Below are 8,656 nucleotides of genomic sequence, written 5' to 3' on the forward strand. Positions count from 1 at the left end.
CTCTTTATTTCAACCCACTCAACTATGAATGCTTCACTCCTTAAAAGAAAAAATTATACCTATATAAAGGTACATATATTAACATCAGAGCACCATGTGTGTGGCTCAAAGACCAACTAGCACAGAGGCTGAGGGAGAAAAGCACAGTTCTGCCGGGCATGGTGGCTCACACCTATAGTCCCAGCACATTGGGAAGCTGAGGCAGGAGGATCACCTGAGGCCGGGAGTTTGAGACCAGACTGAGTTACATAGTGAGGCCCTGTCTCTACAAAAAAATTAAAAAGAAAAAAAGGAAAGAAAAGCAGTTTCCACACCATCACTACTACTTCCTCCTTCCCAAACTCTTTTACTAGACCCTGACTTTCTTCTACAACTTTTTGTTTTCCTGGAGTTTAAAATTGTGGTTTTTTTCTTTATGATACCTTCAAGTTTTATCAAGTTCTCAATAACACTAATAATTCCATACAGTCCTTCTTTCCCCCCGGAACCCTCAGTCATCTTGCTCCAAATTGGATTACACACATCTGTTGTCCTGACAGTTCTCTTATGACTTTCTTATTACATTTTTTGTTTCTTTTCTCCCTTGTTTTTGACAACTGCATCCTCAAATATCATCCTAAGAAAGAATATATGGTAGCCAGGTACGGTGGCACTCACCTGAGGTGGGAAGATGGCTTGAGCCCAGGCGTTCGAGCTTTGACAACATAGTGAGAACTTGCCTCTAAAAAAAATGAATGAATGAATGTAAAAAAAAAAAAAAGAAAAAAAAAAGAATATATGGGAAGTAAGTGTTCTAAGTCTGAAATGTCTTTATTCTCCCACATGCTTCACTGATAATTTGGCTGGAGATAGAATTCCAGGTTGAAATAATCATCCTCGGAAATACTAAGGCATTGAGCCACTTTGATTTAGCACCCAGTATTGCTGGGGAGGTCTGCGTCTCCTTCCTTGTAGGTGAGCCATTGAGACGCAGTGTGTGTAATGGTTAAGAGAACTCATTGCCTGGCTCTGTCTCTGTTTGCCAGCTCTGTGACCTCAGTTTCCTTGTCTGTGAAGTAGGAATGATAATAATAGTAATACCTACTCATAGGGCTGTTGGAAGGATTAAATGATTTAATAGAGGAATAGTGCCTGGAAGAATTCCTGGTACATAGGATTGTTCCTGAGACTGACTAATTTTTCTTTGAGGGGATTTTATTTTTCTCTGTCTTTAGTGTTATCACTAGATGTGATGTCCCTGATGTGTCATAGTAATTTAGGTCTTTCTACATTTACTTGACTTGACACTCAATATCATTTTCAGTTTGAAGACATACCCTCATCTCAGGGAAATTATTTCTTATGTTTCTCTGATAATTTTCTCCCCTCCATTTTCTCTCTTCTCTCTTTTTTGAACTACCATTAATCAGAGGTTAGTTCCTAAATTGATTCTTTAAATGTCTAATCTTTTCTTTCAATTTCTTCCTTTGCCTTTTTTTAAAAACTTTGTCCTGAAAGACTTCCTTATCTTTACCTTCTAGTCCTTCAATTAAGAATATTTTTAATTAAAATTTTTCATTTCTAAGAGCTTGTGTTCTTTGATTTTTCTCATTTCCTAGCATTCTGCTTGGTGGATTTCTTGGGGACACTAATTAGAGGAATTGTGCTTTTCTGTCCTCTGAGTTATATCTGTTTCCTGTTTGTTTATCTTGGTCTTTCTCTTTCATGCTAAAGGCTTTGTTGGTGATTCTTGCCTATTTGTTCACATTTTTTAAACACGGAAATTGGATGTTTGATTAGGACTTCTGTGTGTGGGCAGGATTTGTCACCAACAGACTTTGCTTTAGGGTGAGCAGGTGGGAACCTGGCCACCGTTCTGGGGATCCTGAAATGCCAGCATGTGGGGGACCTAAATTTGGGACATCACACATTCTTAGTGCTCTGATTTTTCCCAGAGAGTTTCTTCAATTTTTTAAAAAGAAAAGGTCTGTGTAATGTCATGTTATATTTTTTATTGTTTGGCCTGAAGATAAAACTCCTGACTGTAAACCACCTTTGCGTATCAATGTTGTGCCTCCTCCCTCTTATGACAATAGCTACCACAAACTGACCACTTAGTAGGGCCAGGAACATAGTAGGGATTAGATCATCTCACTTATATCAACCACCCAGGAAGGTAAATATTATTATCTCTATATTCCACAGGGGTAAATGGAGCCTTAGAGAGGTGAAATAAAATGTCTAGGGTCACATAACCAATGAGAATTGAAGGGAGAATCTAAACTCAAATCTCTTCAACTCCAAAAGCCATATGCTCTTAACAACTATGACAAACTATGTCCTGGATGGCCCTGTACGCTGGGGACAGAGGTGGATGGTTTTGGTGGAACTTGGTGTACCACCTCCAGCCCCGACGGGAGGATTTCTGTTACTAGTCCTATACAGAAATTAAAGGGTTTTAGAGTTAAGAGGGTCACTTTGCTTTTAGCCACTGTTTGGCCTTGTTTGCCTTGTTTTTTAGTCTCAAAAGAAACAATCAAATTCCCTGGATGTTTGTTGAGCTTGACTTTACTGACACAGAGAGAAGCTCTTGCCTTGGCGTTACCTTTCCGGCCCTTTCCCACTGGAGGGCGCTGCCGAGGGCGTTGCATACAGGTAAGTCTCTGAAGCCAAGGGCCGCTCTCTCGGAATTGTTGCAGCACCGATATTGTGCTGGAATCAATGACATGGCTATTTGAAGCCTGGGCGCCGCCTCTGCTGTTGACAGAAATGGAGGCTCTCTGCTGAGTGATTGTCAGAGCCTTTCTCTTATTAATGTCACCCAAGGTCACTCAGTAGGTTAGAACTGTGAGTTCTCAGCCATTCTCTAATTCTCAGGTTGCATAAAACCTTTCTGCCTCAGAGCTCTCATTTTTGAAAAGAGAATAAATAAAAGAATCATTCCAGCTACCTTTCAGAGACGGCCAGTGTCAGAAGAAGAAAAGGCTTGGGATTGTTAATTTTAAAGCAAAGTGATCCAGTAACTCCCTGAATGACTTTGATTGATTTTCATTGTTTAATATAACTTGCTATTTTCTAGAAAGTCTGCATATAGAAAGAAATGAGGAAAACATTCCCAACCGGAAGGTGAACAACCTCTTCCCTGTAACACATCAGTTTTACAGTTGTGAGATATAAAATATACATATAATAATACATATATGTTATGAAAGGTAGGACATCCTCCTCCCCTCAACACAGAAATTATTTTCTGATCCTCAGAACAGGGAGGACTTTGTACTCACAGGAAAATAAACATTTGATATACCCTTAAAAAGTGGTTCACATATACATTCTTAAAATGGGAAGAATAACATTAAACAAGGTAAACTGTACATTTGAAAGGAGGTTTAAATATGCATTTCACAAACAAGGTGAGTGGTTCCCAGCCTCCAGTAGGGTTTCCTGTGCTGCCCAGCACCTGGTAGTCACACCCTCGGGCAGTCAGTCACCTCCCACATGGAATAGGGCTGACCACGTAACATTAGGACATTGAGGAAATGATGGGGTGTAACTTCTAAAGCTAGATCTTAAAAAATAGATCTAGATTCCACCTTGCTTTCTATTAGATCTCTCACTCTGGGGGAAGCTAGCTGCCATATTGTGGGGGACACTCAAGCGAGCCTGTGATGAGGGTCAGGGGACAAGGAATTGAGGCCTCCTACCCACAGCCATGTGAGTGAACATCTTGGAAGTGGCTCCCCCAGCCCAATCAGACATTCAGATGACTGCAGACCCAGCCAACATTTTCACAGCAATCTCATGAAAGAGACTCCAAGCTCAAACCATCTGGCTAACTTGCTCTTGAATTCTTGCCCTACAGAAACATTGAGATAATAACTGGGGTTTTTGTTTTTGTTTTTTGTTTTTGAGACAGGGTCTCACTCTGTTGCCCAGGTTGGAGGGCAGTGATGAAATCATAGCTCACTGCAACTTTGAATTCCTGACATCCAGTAATCCTCCCACCTCCACCTCCTGAGTAGCTGGGACTACAGGCGTGAGCCACCACGCATGGCAGGAATAAATGTTTATTATTGTTTTAAAACACTAAATTTGGAGGTTACTTATAGTGAAGCAATAGATAATTAATACAAGTCACAATAAACAAGATGAAAGAGATTTAGATATATATTTGAAAATAAAAGGGATTTCCAGTATTCAGAATTTTTTTGTTTGTTTGTTTGTTTGTTTGAGACAGCATCTTGCTCTGTTGCCCCAGCTAGAGTGCAGTGGTGTCGTCATAGCTCACAGCAACCTCAAACTCCTGGGCTCAAGCAATCCTACTGCCTCAGCCTCCCGAGTAGCTGGGACTACAGGCGGGCGCCAAGACACCCAGCTAATTTTTCTATTTTTAGTAGAGATGGCTGGTCTCCAACTCCTGAGCTCCAGCAATCCTCCCACCTCTGCCTCCCAGAGTGCTGGGATTACAGTCTCCAGCCACCAGGCCTGGCCCAGAATTCTTAAGTTTTAGAACATACGACAAAGTTCTTTTGATTAGGTAGAGCTGCTTTCACTCCTTATTCTTCCTCTGTGCGTTATACACATTTCCCCTCATTCATACTGATCTATCTGTTAGGCTGTAATTATACTGTCCCAGGGATTGTCATCGTCCACCACCACTGCAAGAATGCTGAGGGAGGTAGACAAGCTGAGAGGGAGGGGAGAAGGAACTTCCTACTACACAGCAGCAAACCACAACTGAAAACAAGGTCAAGACTTTCGAATCTAACAGTGAGCATTAGCCCAACCATCTTCCAGTTCGTACCAGTGGTCCTGAGGTTATCCACGATACTTCCCAGCAACAGGACCTCCAGATGTTGAAATCATGCTGGGCTGAGTCCAGTCTTTTGAACTACAACTTACCCTGGAGTTCTGTAGGAAGCAAACTTGGGTGCCCTCTGGTGGCATTTTGTTGAACTACACCACCCAAACATTACTACGGCCCTTTATTTTATTAATAAATCGGTTAGCCATGTATGAGTTAAACTAATGATGTCCCTTTTCTATACCTACACGGTAGATGTAGCAACTGGGAGAATAATTTCCAAAAAATAAACTTTACCTACATACTTGTTTTTAAAACCAGTTGCAGATATTTTCCATTCCTTACCACATTTATCTATACCTTAGCAGGGTGTGTAACTAATAGGTTATGGTTGCAAGGTTTGTTAAGTTTTTCTTGGGAGCTAGAATACCAAAGATTGACTCAACTCCTGTTTTCATATTTGCTGGTTTTAGAAGCCCCTAGGACAAGATTTCAGGTAGTAACTACCAGTTGTTTACCCTCCCCACTTAGCACGCCCAGCATTTCAGCATCTTCCCTGCCTTTTGCCTTTCTTCTGGATAGGAAAGGCAACAATAGGGCCAAGTCGTCACAAGAAGATACAGAAGGGTGATTGCTATCAGGGTGCGGTGGCTCACACCTGTAATCCTAGCACTTTGGGAGGCTGAGGCGGTAGAATTGCTTGAGGCCAGGAGTTCAAGACCAGTCTGGGCAACATAGTGAGACACTGTGTCTAAAAAAATAAATTTTAAAAAAGAGTACAGCTAGTCCAATGGTAGTAAGTTATCAGAACTTACTAACATTAGTGTCACTAAAGTTGGTATACAACCCCCCACTGCTAAATTTGACTGGCTTTAAAAAAAAAATAAAAATAAAAAAGGGTGATTGCAGATATATATGAAGAATAAAGACGATTCTGTGATGATGCACACGTGCTTTGCACAATGAGTGCTTAATTATCTGCTGAAACAAATTCATAACAAACCCATGCTAACCACAGTGGCCATATTAGAATGCCTACACAATAAATTAATAACAGACTCAGACTGAACTTAATGTACCATTTCCATTCCCCAGGGCATGTTTGGTATCTTTCTGCAAAGACAAATTGGGAAGCAAGACTGCCTCTCCCTCCCCTTAGCCATCAAGCATTTCGATAACGAGGGGCGGCAGCATCCGTTGACTTTGCACTGCCTGCCTTTCGTTGTAAGTTTTCACCTTACCAGTTTTTATTAACACTTTGATTTACGTTGCTAAGCAACGTGCCAAGTTTGGGCACCTCACCAGACTACACCTGTACCAATGTCTGCCTAATTCTCCCGGCTCTGAAGGAAACCTGGGTGCACCAACAAACTGCTCTTTATGGTTGTTTTCTCCCGGTTTTTGTTTGCTTGTTTGTTTTGTTTTGTGTTTTTTCTCTTTTTCCTTTCCCTGAACCGCTCCCAGTATAGACATAGTGCCACTTTAATACATCTCCGAGCCACCGCCCCCTCCGGGCGACACGTCCCATCCTGCGCGCGCGGGGACGGCGAGGGCAGGGCCGCTGAGCTGCTCGCGCTGCGGACCGCACGTCGTCTCCGGTTCGTTTTCATTCTCCCGGGCGACAGCGAGCAGCCGTTCGGCTTCTGAAAAAGCTGCGACTGCGGTGGCCCCCATTCTGTCATCAGGAAACGCTCCTTGTCATAGTGCCCAGAAAATGGGGTGGAGGAGGAGGATACGGATAAAGCTGATGAGTTGCTTTTTTTTTTTTTTTTTTTTTTAATTTGGACACGTTCGAGTACATTCTGCTAGGAAATTAGGAAATGCAGTGGAGGCGAGACTAGGAAAATGGAGGCGCCTTCCAGCCGCATGTCTCGAACCTGGAAGCCGCGGCGCGGGCGAGCGGGTGCCGGCACCCCGGGCCGTGCGGGCGGCGGGCAGGGCCGAGGAAGCAGGCGCGCGCGGAGCGTCCCCCGGGCCCAGCAGGGGCGGCGCGGGGCGGGTCCTGGCAGGGGGCGCGGCCGCCCGCGGGGGAGACAAAGGCCGTGGGGGGGTCTCTGGCCACGGCACTTGGAGGGGCACCCGGCCATCAGATAGAAACTGTCCCCGTCTCCTAGCCCTGCGGATGTGTCTCTGAACAGTGATTCTTGGAATTCTCTCCAGGGGATCCACACGCCGGTCCAAGCCTCAAGTCACCCCTAAAAGTCTGTGTGGGTTCATTGTATGTTTCCCAGGAGATTTGACCCTACACCAAAAGCAAACAAACAAACAAAACAAAACAAGCGATCCTCCTGAGTAGCTGGGATTACAGCACACCAACCCTGCCCAAATCCTGGGCGAATTGTCATAGTGGGTGTTAGGAGAATTAGTCAGTGATTCCTATGCCAGCGTGGCTAGTACTAACTTAATCATACATGCAAATGACTGCGAACCGTGTAAATAGATCCTGCTAAACACAAACTGAATGTACCGCAACTCAACTTCCCTTTAGTTGGATTCCAAAACTGCCTGTAGCCACTTCAGTGCCACTGGATTGGAGAGGGAGAGTGACAGAGAGGAAATCAAAGTAGAAAGACACAGCAAGTCTTGACTGATTACAGATAAAAAGTCTTACTTTTGCAAATTTTACAAAAACATTTGGGCCTTGGAAGGAGCCCATGCAAGAGAAGATTCCTAGCTTTTCCGGAAAAATCAGAAGACTTGGCAACGTTGGGCCCTCACCCCCCTCAGGACCACAGTCCCCGGAGCTGGGTGGGAAGGAAGCATGTGCTCTCCTGGGTGCCAGTCTCTTCCCTGCCTGCCTCCCTCAGCTGCACGGCCTGTTGGCACCTGGGGCAACTGGAGTTTGCAGCCCTGCAGCCCATCAATCCTGAGTGTGGGCTGCTTGACTCTGGCCAAAGGCCAGGCTTTAGCAGTGGCTTTAAATGAAGGTTGTCCAGCCCTGACTGAGAGTAGAGTAGATGGAATAAAATAACCCAAACAGTTAATCTGCCAAAAACATTCGTCTTAATTTGAGTTGGAGAAAACCCAGAATACGCCATTAAAATTTAACACAAGGTGCAGGGTACATAGAGCAGTTGAATCAAAGCTCTCAGGTGTGCACCAAGGGTGGGGTGAGTGTGGCCAGGTGGAGGATGGATGAGGGGCACTCCAGGAGGCGAAATGGCACCAGCAGCAGGGGACGGGTGGGCAAAGTGAAGGGTGTGTTGGGGTCTGCCTGGGGCTCTCGGTAGGTGGCGGGGGGCAGGGAGTGGTGAAGCTGGAGGGGGTGGGCTGTGGAAGGCAGGCATTTCACTTAAGCCAGTGGGAACCATCACAGACTAAAATGTTAACGGTTAATCATTTGTTAATATATTAACCTGCTGGGAGTGCTAACATTTTTAGAAAGGCCCTTTGGAGCCCAGAGGCAGTCTTTTTTATTGTTTTTAATTTTTATTTTTCTAATTATGGAAAATTTCAGTAATATAATGCACCCCTATGTCTCTATTCTCCTGCTGCAATGATTATTGACTCAGAGCCAATCTAATTTCATCTGTCTCACCATTCACTTCTCCTTTCTATATTGTTTTAAAACAAATCTCAAGACATAATCGTCTCTAAAAGATTCAGACTCTAAAAAATTAATAACCATCAATGTCATAAATTTTTTTTACATTCATTTTAATCAGGATCCAAATAAGGTCCATACGTTGCGATTGGTTGATCTTTTAAGTCTCTTAGTCTATAGTTTGCCTCTATTTTAATTTGTTTGTTAAAAACAAACAAAAAAAAGCAGCTTGTTTGTTTTTTAGAATTCCCTGGAGTCAGCACTTTGGCCATGGCATCACTGTCATGTAGTTGCTCTGTCCCTATTGTTACTGTAATTTGATATTTGGA

Source organism: Eulemur rufifrons, chromosome 4 (assembly GCF_041146395.1).
Source record: "Eulemur rufifrons isolate Redbay chromosome 4, OSU_ERuf_1, whole genome shotgun sequence".
Lineage (NCBI taxonomy): Eukaryota > Metazoa > Chordata > Mammalia > Primates > Lemuridae > Eulemur > Eulemur rufifrons.